The sequence below is a fragment of the Petaurus breviceps genome, unplaced genomic scaffold, assembly GCF_028583685.1.
Source record: "Petaurus breviceps papuanus isolate PSGF00001 unplaced genomic scaffold, PetGlider_PUasm1.0 66, whole genome shotgun sequence".
In the NCBI taxonomy this organism is placed as follows: Eukaryota; Metazoa; Chordata; class Mammalia; order Diprotodontia; family Petauridae; genus Petaurus; species Petaurus breviceps.
Genome location: NW_027186442.1, coordinates 13,908 through 31,229, shown reverse-complemented (window position 1 = coordinate 31,229; position 17,322 = coordinate 13,908). Strand labels below are relative to the sequence as shown.

The following is a 17,322-nucleotide window of genomic DNA, read 5'->3' as shown; positions in this document are numbered from 1 at the left end:
GTTTACATGTCTAATACTCTTATAGTATTTAGAAATATACAAAGTAATGTTGAGGTCTGATGTACAAAAAGTGGGGCTTTAATGGATAGTTGGAAATTAATAGATAAGGAAGGGAGAAAATAATGAACAAATGAATAAGCATTTATTAACTGTGCATTAGACCCTGAGGATACAAATATGAAAGTGAGATAGTACCTAGCCTTACGGGGTTTACATTCTAATACAGGAATACAACACGCAGAAGGCAGTGGCGGCCTGGGAAGGGAGTTTTGGGGTGGAGAACGGCATTCCAGGCCCAGGGAACAGTATAAGTAAAAGGTTTAGAAATGGGAAAGAGATATGTTAAAAGAACAGAACATTTTAGTTATGGAATATAGCATGTACTGGGAAATAGTATAAGATAAAAGTTGGAAATGGAGGGTGGAGTGACTTGAAATCCAAGCAAAAGAATCTGAACTTTAGTTGGGAGGTCACAGAATCATTTAATATTTTTGAGCAGAAGAGTGAAATTGCTAGACCTTTGTATAAGCCTAGTGGTTACATGAAGTATGGATTAGAGGTCAATCAATCAATAATTATTTATTAAGAACCAACCACTGTGCTAGGACCTGGGGACAAAAATATAAATCCATATGCTCAATGAACTTATGTCTTAGCTAGAGAGACAACAAGTACATATAAAAATATATATGGCACCTTTTTTTTTTGGCTGTCAAAGTGGAATCATGGTGGTGGACAAGAATAAGCACCTCACCACATGTGGCAAAAAAAAAGGAGCCAAGAAAAAAAGCGCTTGATCCATTTTCAAAGAAGGATTGGCATGATGTAAAACACCAGCTATGTTCAACATTCACAGTATCGGCAAGATATGGGTTATGAGGACTCAAGGAATAAAAATTGCCTCTGATGGTCTCAAGAGAGTTTTTGAAGTGAGTCTTGCTGATTTGTACAACGATGAGGTTGCTTTTCTTAAGTTCAAGTTAATTACTGAAGATGTTCAGGGTAAAAATTGTTTGGATAATTTCTATAGAATAGAGCTTACCCAGGACAAGATGTGTTCCATGGTCAAAACGTGGCAGACCATGATTGAAGCCCATGTTGGTCAAAACTACCGATGGGTACATGTTCCATCTGTTTTGTGTAGGTTTTACCAAAAAGCTCAACGACCTGATTCATAAGACCTCTTATATTCCTAATTGAGAGGTCTGTCACATTCCTAAGAAAATGATGGAAATCATGACCCAAGAGGGGCAGACAAATGGCTTGAAAGAAATTGTCAATAAACTGATTCCAGACAGCACTGGAAAATACACAGAAAAGGCCACCAGTTCATTTACCCTCTCTATAATGTAGCTGTCTAAAAAGTCAAGACGCTTAGGAAGCCCAAATCTGAATTGGGAAAGCTAATAGAACTGCATGGTGAAGCTGGTGGCTCTGAAAAACCTTCAGAAGATGAAATGGGCCCAAAAGTAGAAAGGGATGATGGCTATGAACCAAAAATTTACCATTGTCAAAAAATATATATGGCATAAATATAAAGTCAATAAATGCTTATGATAAACATGCAGTAAAGTCTTAAAATAAGGTACTGTGGGAAGGAGGGCACTAGCATTTGAAAGGATCAGGAAAGGCTTTATGCAGGAGATCTCTGAATTGTGTCTTAAAGGAAGACTAAGGGACTAAGTTTAAGGAACTCTAAGAGGTGGAAATAAGAAGAGAATGCATTTTAGGCATGGGAGGTGGACACTGGAAAGGCACAGAGATGGGTGATGAAATATTGTAAATGAAGAACAGAAAGGAAGCCAGTATCACAAGATTACAGAGTGTAGAAGAGAGATAAATGTTTGATGAAGCTGGAAAAATAGATTGGGGTCAGGCGGAAAGAGCTTTATAAGATAAAATAGCAAGTATTATATGTAATGAGATTAAGCTAGAAGCATTTCCAATAAGACTGGGATGTCTATTATCACCATTGCTATTCAATACTGTACTAGAAATGTTAGCTTTAGCAATAAGAGAAGAAAAAGAAATGAAAGGAATTCGAATAGGCAACGAAGAAACAAAGCTATCGCTCTTTGTAGATGATATAATGGTATACTTAAAGAACCCTAGAGAATCAACTAAAAAACTACTTGAAATAATTAACAACTTTAGCAAAGTTGCAGGATAGAAAATAAACCCACACCAGCATTTCTATATGTTATTAACAAAGCTCAATAGCAAGTGATAGAAAGAGAAATTCCATTTAAATTTACTGTGGACAATATAAAATACTTGAAAGTCTACCTGCCAAGACAAATCCAGCAATTACATGAACACAATTACAAAATATTTTTCACACAATTAAAGTCAGGTCTAAATAATTGGAAAAACATTAATTGCTCAGGGGTAGGCTCAGCTAATATATAAAATGATAATTCCACCACAATTATTTTACCTATTTTGTGCCATACCAATCAAACTACAAAATATATATATATATATTATAGAACTAGAAAAAAGAAAAACTTATCTGGAAAAACAAAAGGTACAGAATATCAAGGGAATTAATGAAAAAAATTCAAGGGAAGGTGGCCTAGTCATACCAGACCTAAAATTGTTTTATAAAGCAGCAATCATCAAAACTACTTGGTACTGGCTAACAAATGGAGTGATCGATCACTGGAGTAGGTTAGGTACACAAGACACAGTAATCAATGACTATAGTAATCTATTGTTTCATAAAACCCCAAACTTCAGCTTCTTGGAAAAGAACTTACTATTTGACAAAAACTGTTAGTAAAACTGGAAAATAGGATGACAGAAACTAGGTATACACCATCATCTTACACTGTATAACAAGATAAAGTCAAAATGGGTAGACAATTTAGACGTAAAGGGTGATGTGATAAGCAAATTAGGAAAGCAAGGAATAGTTGATCTGTCAGATCTATGGAAAACAGAAGAATTTGTGACCAAACAAGAGATAGAGAGCATTATGAAATGCAAAACAGATAATGTTGATTACAGTAAATTAAAAAGTTTTTGCACAAAGAAAACCAATGCAGCCAAGATTAGAAGGGAAGCAGAAAGCTGGAAAATAATTTTTTACAGCCAGTGTCTCATATAAAGGCATAATTTCCAAAATATATAGAGAACTGAATCAAATCTATAAGAATACAAGTCATTCCCCAATTAACAAGTGGTCAAAAGATTGAACAGGCAGTTTTTAGATGAAAAAATTAAAGTTATCTATAGTCATATGAAAAAATCATCTAAATTACTACTGATTAGAGGAATTCAAATTAAAACAACTCTGAGGTACCACATCCCATCAGATTTGCTAACATGACAAAAGTGGAAAATATTAAATGTTGGAGATGTGGGAAAATTGGAACACTAATGCATTGTTGGTGGAGTTGTTAATTGATCCAATCATTCTGTAGAGCAATTTGGAACTATGCCCAAAGGGCTATAAAACTGTGCACACCTTTTGATCCAGCAATACCACTTCTAGGTCTGTATCCTAAAGAGATAATAAAAATGAGAAAAGGACCCACATGTACAAAAATATTAATAGCAGCTCTTTTTGTGGTGGCAAAGAATTGGAAATTGAGGGGATGCACATCAATTGGAGGATGGCAGAACAAGTTATGGCATATGAATGTAATACAATACTTTTGTTCCATAAGAAATGATGAGCGGCAGACTTCAAAAAAGCCTGGAGAGACATTCATGAACTGATGCTGAGTGAAGTGAGCAGAATCAGGAAAACACTGTACACAGTAACAGCAACACTATACTATGACCAACTTTGATAGACTTAGCTCTTCTCAGCAATGCAATTATCTAAGACAATTCCAAAAGACTCACAATGGAAAATGCTATCCATATCCAGAGAAAGAACTAAGGAATCTGAATGCAAATTGAAGCATACTATCTTTCCTTTCTCTTGTTTCTTCTGTCTCATGGTTTTCCCCTTTGGTTGTAATTCTTCTTTACAACATGAGCATGAGTAATGTGGAAATGTGTTTAATATGATTTAATATGACTGGCCTATATCAGACTGCAGGTCATCTTGGGGAAGGGGGAGGGAAAGAAGGTGAAGAAAAATTAAAACTCAAAATCTAGTAAAAGTAAACATTGAAAATTAAAAATAAGTATCTTTTAAAAATTAAAAATAAATAAATATTTTTAAAAGATAAAAAAGAGGAGGTTTTCATTTTATCCTAAAGGCAATAAGAAGCCACATGGTTGAGTAGCAGAGTCACATAATCAAATCCTCCCTTAAGGAAAATTATTGAATGGACTGGATGGAGTGGTGAGAATTTTGAGGCTGGGAGATCAAGCAATAGAATTTTATAATAATCTAGGGATGGAATGAAGGCCTGCACTAAAATGATAGCTGTGTCAAGGAAGAAAGAAAAAACAAGATTTGGCAACTGACTGAAGTGTTGAACAGCAATGAATTGAGGATAATGGTGAGATTATGTATCTGAAACACTGGAAGGACAGTGATACCTTTGAAAGAGATAGGTAAGTTTGAAAGAGAGGGAGAGTTAAGAAGGAAATTCAGCAAGTGCAATATTAGACTTATTCTCTCCCTCCCTCTCTCCCTTCTTCCCTTTCTCCCTTCCTTCCTTCCTTCCTTCCTTCCTTCCTTCCTTCCTTCCTTCCTCCCTCCCTCTCTCTCTCCTTCCCTTCCTTCCTGTATTTATTTAGAGGCTAGGTCTCCCAGGCTGGAAGTGCAATGGTCACTCACAGGACCAATTCCAGTGCTGTTTGGTATGGAAACTTTAAAATCCTTTGTTTTTTGGACCTGGGACAATTCACTCTCCTTTAGGCAGCCTGGTGGGCCCGAGCTTCCAGGGTGTCACCATATTATTGACTTAGTGTGCACACCTGATCATCTTTAGGGGTACTATAGCTCAGAACCCCTGAACTCAAGCCATCCATCAGCCTCAGTCTCTTACTGTAGATTACAGATCACAAGTGTGCACCACCACTAATATGTCTCTGAGGCGTCCAGTTTGAAATATTCACCGAGCAAGATAGAAGGTCAGGGGGAGATGGAGATTTAACATGAATATTTCTTTTTGGTCTTTTTGGAGGGGGAAAGGCAGGGAAATTGGGGTTAAGTGACTTGCCCAAGGTCACACAGCTAGTAAGTGTTAAGTGTCTGAAGCTGAATTTGAACTCGGATCCTCTCCTGACTCCAGGGCTGGTGCTCTATTCACTGCACCATCTAGCTGTCCCTTAATATGAATATTTAAGGATCATCTGCATAGATATGATAGAAGTAGGAGAGAGTTGAGGCAGGGAAACCTTGGAGATCACTGTAATAGGTAATGAGATCCTGTACTGTATAACAGCAGTGAGAATAATAGAAAAGAAATAGATTTGTGGAATGTTTTGGAGATCCAACAGTAATTGGTAAATGAGTGGATAGGAGCGGTAAGGGAAAGCCAAGAATCTAAGATTATATCAGTGTTTCAAACATGAGACTGAAAGGAATGTTGTTGTCTCAATAAGAAGCAGGTTTTGTAGGAAAGATAATAAAATCACTTATGAACATGTCAAGTTTGAGGTGATATCTAGGTGAAGATGTTAGGCAAATGTCTGAATCTCAAAAGCAAGAACAAGGTTAGTCATACAGATTTGGGAGTTATCAGTGTGTAGGTGCTAGCTGAAGCCATGGGAGTGGCATGAAATTGCTATAAGAGAGACCAAGGTGGGGAGAGGTGGTGGAAGAGAAGTAGGCTAAGGACAAAACTCTTGGGATGACCCACATTAAATAATAAAGACGAAAATAAGGAGATAGTGAAGGGCAGAGAAGGCATGGATAGCAAGCTAGGTAGAGAACAGGAGAGCACTTTGTCTCTGAAACAAGGCTCTGGTTTTTCAGGACTGGTTTTTCTTTAACAAGTTGCCTGTGCTCTAAAGATGCCCCCATCCTTCTTTATGATATTCCTGCTGTGCTCCATATCTTTTCCTCTTCTCTGGAATGTTCCCTACTGTAAACTTCTATACCTCACAGAACCTGGCTAAGTGGTTGCTCCCCTGCCCATTGAGCACAGGAAGGAAGGAAACAAGCATTTAAGTTCCTACTATGTGCCTGTTACTGTGCCAATTTGCTTCACAAATATTAATATACTTGATCCTCACATAATCCTGGAAAGTAGGTACTATTATTATCCCCATTTTAGAGATGCCCATTGAGGCAGAGGAAGTGACTTGCCCAGAGTGGCACAGTGCTGGGGACAGATTTGAACTTGGGTTCCTAAGGCCCAGCTCTCTATCCACTATGCCACCTACCTGCCTTAAGGCATAGGTGATCAATCAATAGTACCTAAGCAGGACCACCTTTCTTTCCTATATAAAACCCAGCCCATTTGCCTATCATTATTCAACCTTGCTCTTTCCTTGATTTCTTCCTCATGTTCTTCCCATTCTTCCCATTCTTCAACTCCCACTTCTGCCTCAGATGTCTGGATTCAATCGCTTTCCCTTGTATGAGGTAAAATGTGCCCATGACAAAAGGCCTTTGGCATGGCTGGTGTGCTTCAATGACAATCTCTAAGTTCCCTCAAAATAGCTTCAACAGAATGGGAACCACAGGATTACATAGTAAATGACATGAAGATGTGGTCAACTGTGACAAATACTTGAGAAAGGTGACTGAATCTGGCAATTAGGAGATGACTATGCAGTTTTGAAAGGGCAACAATGTTGTTAGGTTTGAAGCCATATAAAAAGGGTTGAAGTGAGGGTGGATAATTAGGAAGTGGAATCACTAGATATAAAATACTTTTCTTTAAAAAAAATTTTTTAATTTGTTTATTTTTAGCTCTCAACATTCATTTCAACAAGACTTTTGAGTTACAAATTCTCTTCCTGTCTTTCCCCCATCCCCACCCCCAAAATAGCGATTCCACTGAATACCACTTCCCCCAATCTGCTCTCCCTTATATCCTTCCCCATACCCCCTCTTACTCTCCAGTAGGGCAAGATGAATTTCTATACCCCAGTACCTGTACATCTTATTTCCCAGTTGCATGCAAATAATAATAACATATTTTTAACATTTGATTTTAAAACCTTGATCTCCAGATTTCTTCCCTTCTTCCCTCATTACCCATCCCTATTGTGAGGAAAAATGATTCAATATAGGTTATACATGTGTAGTTACTCAAAACATTTCCATAGTATATATATTGTGAAAGAATTACTATATTTCCCTCCATCCTGTCCCCCCCCAATTATTCTATTTTCTACTTTGACCCTATCCCTTTTCAGAAGTGTGTACTTCTAACTACCCTTCCCACCAATCTGCACTCCCTTCTATCATCCCTCCTTTTAACCCTTTTCCCCTGTAAGGGTTATGGGATTTAAACATCTTCCATGCCCCATTGGACTTGCTGACGTAGCAGGAAGGGGTGGAGCAAGAGAAAGCAGAAGCCAAGCTAGAGTTCCTGTGGTGGCTAGCAGTGGTAGTGACGGCGGCGGCAGCAGCAGAGGCAGCGGCAGCGCGAAGCCCTTTTTGAGTCAGCCAGAATTTCTGCTAAGGACTCCTGCTGAGGACTGCCAGGGGCCGGAGCTGCTGGGAGGGCGCTTCCTGGACGCTGGGTGGTTGCTGTGAGTGGGGAGAGGAGGACCTTTGCCTGAGGTAGCCTGTTCTGTTTTAAAGGCTTGAGAATGTGGGTGCTTTCTACTTTATCTACCTGTGCCAATTTCATAACTACTCTGATGGCTTTTACTTTCTAGTTTTGGGACTCAGTCTTTTGGTATCTTAATAAATTTTCTAGCTTATTCCCCCATATGGCAAGAATGATGTATTTTGTGATGGATAATTATATCAGCATATCTGTAATTTCCATAGGCATTGTGAATATGGCATTGCTGATACATTTGGCGACCAGGATGGGATCACAAAATGTCAGGCCTCTATTTGGAAGCAGTGGGGCTTTAGAGGGAGCAATGTCTATTCCAGGATGGGAGGATTTGCCTTATTCCTCTCTAGCCAGAGAATGGGCTAAACGCACAGGGCCCTGTGAAAACTGGGAACCAAGGCTAAAAGAGGGAGAACCTGGAGATTTGGAAAGATGTTTGCAAGAAATACCCATAGAACCAGGCAAAGAACTGGCAGGAGTGTGCAGGAAAGGCTGGGTGCTGCTAACAAGTTATCACCTTATGTGTAAAAGTAGGGATAAGCTGCTGGAGGAAAGAGCTTGGATGGCTAGGGAGTCAGCTGGTTTGCCTGAGGATTCTTCTGTGTCACAGCACTCAGAAGAGCAAACTGGAGGGACTCATGTGGTCCAGGAGCAAGCTACTGTTTATGTAGCTAAAAGGAAGCAAAAAACTAGCAGAAGGAACATGCATGCAGCTTTTGTACAGGCTGGGAAGAGTTGCCCTGACAGCTTCCAGGAGAATGTGTGTGAGGAGAATGGAGCAAGGTTAGATGAGGAGTCTTCTAATGTAGAAGCTCTCCCCATGCGAAGAAGAAGACAGGAGAACCACAGGGGCAAAACAGAGTCCAGGGAGATAATTGAGGATTTCACTCAACAGGAGATCACTGATATATTGAGTAGATTTACCCAAAGAATGGGGGAGTCTTTAGTGTCTTGGATAGTAAGAATCACTGATGAAGGCGCCGGAGGAATAACACTGGACAATGAGGACTGTTTAAAATTCATAAGTATCAGTCAGAATCCTTGTACACCAGGCTTTTAGGGATCACCATATGCAAGGAGGAAATAACAAAACTAATCTGCTAGCCTTAGCTGCAGAAGGATGCAAAAAGCAATATCCTACTGAATCTATGTGGCCTAGGGGAGACAGACCCTGGTACTCACTTAGAGACTGTATGAGAAAGCTAAAGGAGGAGGTAATGAAAACTGCTATCCTGATTGGAGATGCAAATGCATATTATGATACCCCCCTAGGAGTTCCTCATAGAAATATCATAGTGAAGACGGCTCCTCCTGCATATAAGCACCTAATTCTGACTCTATTAATTGGAGAAATAGGGCACCCTCTTTCAGAGGTGCTGGATAAGATTTCACAATTAAGCGATTTAGGGGAATGGGAAAAAGACAAATTGCCTCCAGAGAGAAGAGTAAACAGCCAGAGGATTCAGAGACAAAATAGACCAACAAGAAGGGAACTGTTTACTGCTCTATTAAGAGCAGGGGTGGACTTTAGAAGAATAGATGGTATTCCAACTGAAGAGCTGCATAAGCTGTACCAAGAAAAGGTACTTAGCATTAGAATGAACAGGGAAGCAGGAACCACCCCTGCAGGTATTTCTGAATCTGAATCTTTGTATCCAAGTTTGCCCCACCTTCAGGGGGTATAGGAGATAGGCCAAGCCCCAGCCCAGATAAAAGAAATATGCAGAAGAGATTGCAGACCCCATATTGGTTTAACAATATATTGGAAGAATGGATCAACTACTGTGACTAGGGCACTGCTTGATACTGGGGCTGAGGCCACACTTATCTATGGAAACCCTGATAAGTTTAAACATGGAACTCCTATTACCATCACAGGTCTAGGAGGTGCTGAAATATCAGCCAGGCAAGTTAAAATAACAATGAAAATTGGGCAGTTACCTAAGAAAGAATATACTGTGGTGGTTGTACCCATTCCTGAATACATCATTGGAATAGATGTATTGAGAGGCATGACTCTGAATTTACCTGAAGGGAGATACCAATTTGCTGTGAGGAAGATAAGAATTAATACAGTTTTAGTGGGAAAACTAAAAATGGACCCAATCACTTTACCTGAACCTTCTGAAGTAATTACTTTAAAACAGTATCGTGTGCCAGGTGGGCAAGATGAAATTACCACTACTATAAAGGAATATGCTGAAGCGGGAATGTTAGTCCCTACAACCACAATATGGAATAATCCTGTCTGGCCAGTAAGAAAATCAGATGGGACATGGAGAATGACTGTGGATTATAGACAGTTGAATAAGGTGACTCCTTCTTTGTATGCTGCTGTTCCAGATACCATCACCTTAATAGAAAGGATCCAGAAATATGATGGGACTTGGTATGCAGTTATTGACTTGGCAAATGGCTTCTTCACCATACCAATAGACCCTAAACAATGGGACCACTTCGCTTTCACTTGGCAGGGTAGACAATATACTTTCACCCGCTTGCCACAAGGGTACATACATAGCCCCACTATTTGTCACAGGATTGTGGCTGAACAGTTGGATGAATTAAAGCTACCTGGTGTACAGCTTACCCACTACATTGATGATATCATGATACAGGGAAAAGATGCGAAAGAAGTGGAAAGGAGTTTGACCCTTCTAATTGAGCATATGAAAAGTAAAGGGTGGGAAATTAACCCTACAAAGGTTCAAGGACCAGCTCAAAATGTGAAATTTTTGGGTATACAATGGAACAAGAGGCTACGGGAGATTCTTCCTCAAGCCCGACAAAAGATTCAGAATTTTCCTACTCCTATCAATAAGAAGGAGGCCCAAAAGTTCATAGGATTGTTTGGATACTGGAGGCACCACATTCCACATTTGGGACAGATTTTAAAACCTTTATATAGAGTCACACGGAAGAAATATGAATTCGATTGGGGACTTGAGCAGAGTAAAGCTTTTGAAGAAGCCAAGGCTGCCATACAATTGGCTCTAGATTTGTGGCTCATGCAAAATGGTCCAGTGGAATTGCAAGTGACTGTACAAGATGATTATGCAAACTGGAGCTTATGGCAAAAACAACAAAGCCGAAATGTACCTTTGGGATTTTGGTGTAGGAAACTCCCTTCATCTGGAGTCCAGTATACACCTTTTGAAAAGCAGTTGTTAGCTGCATATTGGGCTTTGGTGGAGACTGAACAACTGACTCTGGGCCATGAAGTGATATTAAGACCTGGAATCCCAATGATGACCTGGGTAATGAGTACCCCAGCTTCTCACAGAATTGGACATCCCCAAGAGGCTAGTATAATCAAATGGAAGTGGTATATTCAAAATAGAGCGAAAACAGGCAAAAGCGGAGTCTCTGCTCTACATGAATCTGTATCAAACATAGAAATTGAGAGGAATGACATACCCCCTGAGCCAAAGCAACAGTTAGTACCATCCACTGTAAAATGGAATGAGGGATATGATGTATTAACTGAGGAAAAAAAGAGACATGCATGGTTTACTGATGGGACAGCAAAATATTTGGGGCAAAAAAGACATTGGAAAGCAGTGGCCTATAACCCATGTACTAGAAGGACTTTGGAAAGTACTGGGATAGGTGCAAGTAGCCAATATGCTGAACTTATGGCAGTATATCAAGCCATCAAAACAGAACAAGGAGGACAGTGTCATATATTCACTGATTCATGGGCGGTAGCTAATGGGTTAGCTACATGGATGCCCATGTGGAAAAATGAAAATTGGGAAATTCATGGCAAACAAGTCTGGGGCAAAGAATTATGGGAAGATATCTGGAACATGTCTTTGGTCACTGACTTTTCAGTTTTTCATGTAGATGCTCATGTGGCCCTCACCACACCAGAACGTAAATACAATGCTCATGCTGATCGACTGGCAAAGATTGCTACTGAACATATTGTCCCTACTGTGACAACAACTGATGATCCGGTATTAGCAAAATGGGTCCACCAAAAAGCAGGCCATTTGGGGGTCCAGGCCACACACCAGTGGGCACAAGATCGAGGTATTAGTATCTCTCATTCACAGTTAAAACAGATAGCAGAAGAATGTCATATATGTCAATTGGAAAAGGAGCGAACTGTTCCTCGGGTAGTAACTGGAGAGATAGCAAGAGGAAAAGTCCCAGCCCAAATCTGGCAAATAGATTATATTGGTCCACTACCACTGGATAAAGGATGCAGATTTATATGTACTTGTGTTGACACCTATTCAGGTGTACTAGTAGCTTGTCCTTATAAGAATGCAACCCAGAAAAACACTTGTAAAACTCTAGATCTCATAAGTCTATATGATGGAACCCCAATGCAGATTCAAAGTGACAATGGGTCACATTTCAAAGTCGATGAAATGAAGAAGCATTGTATAATAAACAATATAGAATGGATATATCATATTCCATATTATCCAGAAGCATATGGGTTAATTGAAAGAATGAATGGATTACTGAAAGAACAGTTGAGGAAGTTAAGTTCCAATAATTCATATCAACATTGGAAGGATAATTTGTTCATGGCTTTGCATAATTTGAATAATAGACCATTGGGAGGAAGTACACCTCTAGCCAGAATGATGACCCCCAATCTGCAAATTAGAAAACAACAAACACATAAGATCCCAAATATTGAGTATTGGACCTTGAGGCCAGATGTCCCAGCACCATACCCAGGACCGCCTGGTTCGGTGGGGTATGATTTACATTGTTTAGAGGACTTTTGGTTGGACAGAAAAGAAATAAGAAAAATCTCCACTGGGATATGCATAAGAATCTCTAAAAATCACTTTGGACAGATTTTACCCAAATCAGGATTAGCAGCTCAAGGAATACATGTATTGGCTGGAGTAATAGATTCTAATTATCAAGGAGAAATTGTTGTAACATTCCAGAATTTAGGTGAAGGGCCCATACAGATTCACAAAAATGATAGGATAGTTCAAGTGATTATCATGCCTTGTAAAACAATACCACTTGTAAAAACTGACCCTCCTTCCAAAATAACTGTCACAGGAACTGGAGGATTTGGTTCTAATGATAGAATAAAATCAGGAGCTAAAGTATGGGTAAAATGGAAGCCAGATGATGTTCCAAAGGCTGCAGAGATTATAGCACATGGGAGGGATAACACCATAACTATTGTTTATTCTGGAGAAGATGATTACAAAATTGTACCCTTAACTCATTTATTCTACCACTTTCTACTTTATCTACTTTATCTATTATGAGGCTACAATAGTCTGGTTATTGTCTCTTTGCTTCTTCTTGATTTTTTGTCTGTTCACCTTGTTTGCTAGATTTGTTTCCACAGGCTTGGTACCCTCCACCTGTAGATCCCTGATAGCTTAAGCTGGATGTCACCCCCTGTCTGCAACTGTGATGTGTCACCCTTGGACCTGCCATCAAGCATATTAAGAACTGACCTCTCAAATGGGACCCCTGAGGACAGGGACAGCTCTACATCTGATTTCAGCAGCAAGTAGCCATGGAAGAAGAGACCTTCACCCCTTACCACAAGATTTTGGGGCCCCATTTGTTCGGGGTGGGGGGAATGATGGGGAGCTTGTGCTCAAGACCCACCCTAAAATATGGTTTTCTGTGTTTATTGTGTGCTATTCTTGTTATATTGTTGTGAAATTTTGTTGACACCAGTTATTCCTACTGTATTTTTTGCCAAGTAAGGGACATGAAAGATCTTGGGGCCGAATGTAAGGGTTATGGGATTTAAAGATCTTCCATGCCCCATTGGACTTGCTGATGTAGCAGGAAGGGGCGGAGCAAGAGGAAGCAGAAGCCAAACTAGAGTTCCTGCGGTGGCTAGCAGTGGCGGCAACAGTGGCAGCAGCAGCAGAGGCAGCAGCAGAGCGAAGCCCTTTTTGAGTCAGCCAGAATTTCTGCTAAGGACTCCTGCTGAAGACTGCCAGGGGCCAGAGCTGCTGGGAGTGTGCTTCCTGGACGCTGGGTGGTTGCTGTGAGTGGGGAGAGGAGGACCTTTGCCTGAGGTAGCCTGTTCTGTTTTAAAGGCTTGAGAATGTGGTTGCTTTCTACTTTATCTACCTGTGCCAATGTTATAACTACTCTGATGGCTTTCACTTTCTGGTTTTGGGACTCAGTCTTTTGGTATCTTAATAAATTTTCTAGCTTATTCCCCCATATGGCAAGCATGATGTCTTTTGTGATGGATAATTATATCAGCATATCTGTAATTTCCATAGGCATTGTGAATATGTCAATATGCTGATACACCCCCCTACTTTCCTGTAGGGTAAGATACCCAATTTAGTGTGTATGTTATTTCCTCCTTAAGCCAAATTCAATGAGAGTAAGGTTGACCCATTCCCTTTTGCCTTCTGGTTCTTCCCCTCCATTGTAACAGTTTTCTCTTGCCATTTTTATGTGAGGTAATTTACCCTATCTCTCCCTATCTCCTCTCATTATATTCCTCTCTCACCTCTTACTTTTATTTTTTAGCTATCATCCCTTCCTATTCAACTGATCCTGTGCCCTCTATGTATACATGTACACATATATACACGCATGTATTTATATGCACAATACCCTCCTATATAAACATATATATGTATGTATAAATATATATATATATATATATATACATTTATATTTCCTTCAATTATCTTCATACTGAGAAAAGTTTCATAAATTACAATTATGGTTTTTCCATGTAGGAATGTACATAGTTCAACTTTGATTAAGTTTCTTATGATTTCTTTTCCCTGTTTACCTTCTCATGTTTCTCTTGCTTCTTGTATTTGAATGTCAAATTTTCTTTTAAACTCTGTTTTTTTTCATCAAGAATGCTTGAAAGTTCTCTATTTTATTGCATGACCATATTTTCACCTGAAACATTATACTGTTTTGCTGGGTAGGTGATTCTTGGTTTTAATCCTAGCTTCTTTGACCTCTGGAATGTCATATTCCAAGCCCTTTGATCCCTTAATCTAGAAGCTGCTAGATCTTGTGTTATCCTGATTGTGTTTCCACAACATTCAAATTGCTTCTTCCTGGCTGCTTGTAATATTTTCTCCTTGACCTGGGAACCTGGAATTTGGCTATAATATTCCTAGGAGTTTTCTTTTTGGTATCTTTTTTCAAGAGGTGATAGATGAATTCTTTCAATTCCTATTTTGCCCTCTGATTCTAAATATATACATATATGTATATATATATAAGTATATATTATATTAAATGTATTAATTAGTACATCAAATGCATTAAAATATATATCTAAATAAATAAATATCAGGGCAATTTTCCTTGAGAATTTCTTGAAGGATGATTTATAGGTTCTTTTTTTGATCAGGGCTTTCAGGTAGCCCAATAATTTTAAAATTATCTTGTCTAGATATGTTTTCCAGGTCAGTGGTTTTTCCAATGAGAAAAACACTGCCTTTGACTTTTTCATTTGTTTGGATCAGTTTTATAGTATTTTGATTTCTCATGAAGTCATTAGCTTCCATTTATTCCAATCTGATTTTGAAGGAATTATTCTCTTCAGTGAATTTTTGAAATTCCTTTTCCATCTGGCAAATTCGTCTTTTTAAGGCATTCTTCTCCTCATTGGCTTTTTGGGACCCTTTTGCCATTTGAATTAGTCTATTTTTTAAGGCATTTTTTTCTTCAGTCAGGTTGTTGTCTCTCTTTTCGTGATTTTCTTGCATCATTCTCATTTCTCTTCCCAGTTTTTCCTCCACTTCTCTTACTTGATTTTCAAAGTCCTTCTTGAGCTTCTCCATGGCCTGTAACCAATTCATATTTTTCTTAGAAGCTTTTAATGCAGGAGTTTTGACTTTGTTGTCTTCCTCTTGTTCCGTGCTTTGATCCTTTTTATCCCCCAAAAAAGAATTCTATGATCTGTTTGTGCTTCCTCTGCTTGATCATATTGCCAGTCAATTACTTGACTTTTGAGCTCTTTGCCACAGTAGAACTCTACTTCTAGAGAGGAAAGCTTTGTCCCAAATTGCTGGGGGTTTTCCAAATGTTTTCAGAGGTCCAAGGAGAGCACCCTCTCTATAGAAACCACACTGGAAAACTGGCATTTCACACCCCAGGACTACTGCCCACGAAAGCGAGCCATATCAAAGAAGGTCAAAGCAAGAGTGATTGTCCTCTAAATGGTTGTTTGGTCCCCCTATGATCTGTAGGCTAGGAGCTCCTGCGGCAGCCACATGGCAGATGCTGCAGCTGTAGCCCCTGTCCCTCTGCCACCTCTTGCCCCAGGGGCAGGAGCTGGACCTTGCCCTTCCTTTCCAGAGTTTATATCATAACAGAGTTCCAGACTGACCTTTTACTTTCTTTTTGGTGTTTATGGGTTGAAAAGTCTGGAAACCACCACAGCTGCTGGTGATTTACTTTCCTTAAGTCTTCTCTGGCCACCACAGCCTTCCTGGGGCCAAAACCACACAGCTCTATAAAATACTTTTCTAAAAATTGTCCATGATGGGTGAGAGATGAGATGGTACTTGAATAAGGTTAAGGGAAGACCTTTTTTTAGAATTCAGAGGACCTGAGCACATTTGTAGACAGATGGGAGGGAAATAGTACATAAGGAAAAATGCATAGGAGGAGACGATTGACAGAATAAGGGTCTGTAGGAGGCCAGATGGGGTCAAGAACTTTGGTGGAGGGAATAACATTAGTAAAGAATAGGGATACCTTTTCATTTTAGATATGAGGAAAAGAATAGAGAAGGTGTGATGATCGAAAGGAATTTTGGGGAATAAAAGGAGTTGATGGAAGCTCTGTTGAAAGGTGTGTATGTCTGTGTGTGTTACAGTGGAAAGAGCAGTAGAGTTGTATTAAAAGGGCCTCAAATTCAAATCCCAGTTCTGACATTTATTACTTGTGATAATAAAAGGAAATTAGGATGGCTGAATAGTAGTTTGGGCACAGTTGAGTTTTTATATCATAACTTTGTTGATTAAATAAGATTAATTTTGTTATATTCTCCAGGGAGGCTCAGTAGCATAAGTGAAGCAACAGAAGAATGTTAATAGAGACGTTATTCAGAATTGGGGAGATCTTTTGGACAGAAAATTCTCAGGTACTGTCTATCAAGCTACTAATGTGGAAGACAATAGGGTAAATATTAGATATAGAGGCAAGGTAATTTAAAATTGGGGACATTAATATGAAGAAAATAGTGTGGTCAAGATATTAGAGATCTTGGGGCAGCTACGTAGCACAGTGAATAGAGCACTGGCCCTGGAGACAGGAGGACCTGAGTTCAAATCTGGCCTCAGACACTTAAACACAAAAACTAGCCATGTGACATCGGGCAAGTCACTTAATCCCCAATTGTCCTCCAAAGAGCAAGCAAACAAACAGAAAGATATTAGAGATCTTGATGAAGAAAAAGTATAGGTTTAGTGTGAAAGTGTATGGGAAAGATGATAGGAGATTTCTGTTGGAGAGTGAAACTTCAAAGTATAAAACCTTGGAGATGCTACAGATCCAAGGATGGCATGGAAAAGAATATACTAAACATTAATCTTTTAAAAACAAGGACGGTTAGTTTTCCTCAGTCAGGCAGCCAGACAATTCATTTCTTGACTGCTTAATAAATATTCCAATGTGGTCTATGAGAGGATACAGAAGGGTAGTATGAGGTTATCCTTGAGGAATTTTTAGT

At 39.3% G+C, this 17,322-nt stretch overlaps 1 protein-coding gene and 1 pseudogene across 1 annotated transcript in view; one reads left to right on the top strand and one right to left on the bottom strand.

The window, feature by feature from the left end:
- Positions 1-17,322, bottom strand: part of LOC138173869 (adenylate kinase 7-like) — a gene marked incomplete at its 5' end in the record, with an annotated part of 127,433 nt that overhangs the window by 97,040 nt on the left and 13,071 nt on the right. The gene's annotated exons all lie outside the window — the stretch shown is intronic.
- LOC138173852 (small ribosomal subunit protein eS1-like) lies at positions 726-1,361 on the top strand (annotated as a pseudogene).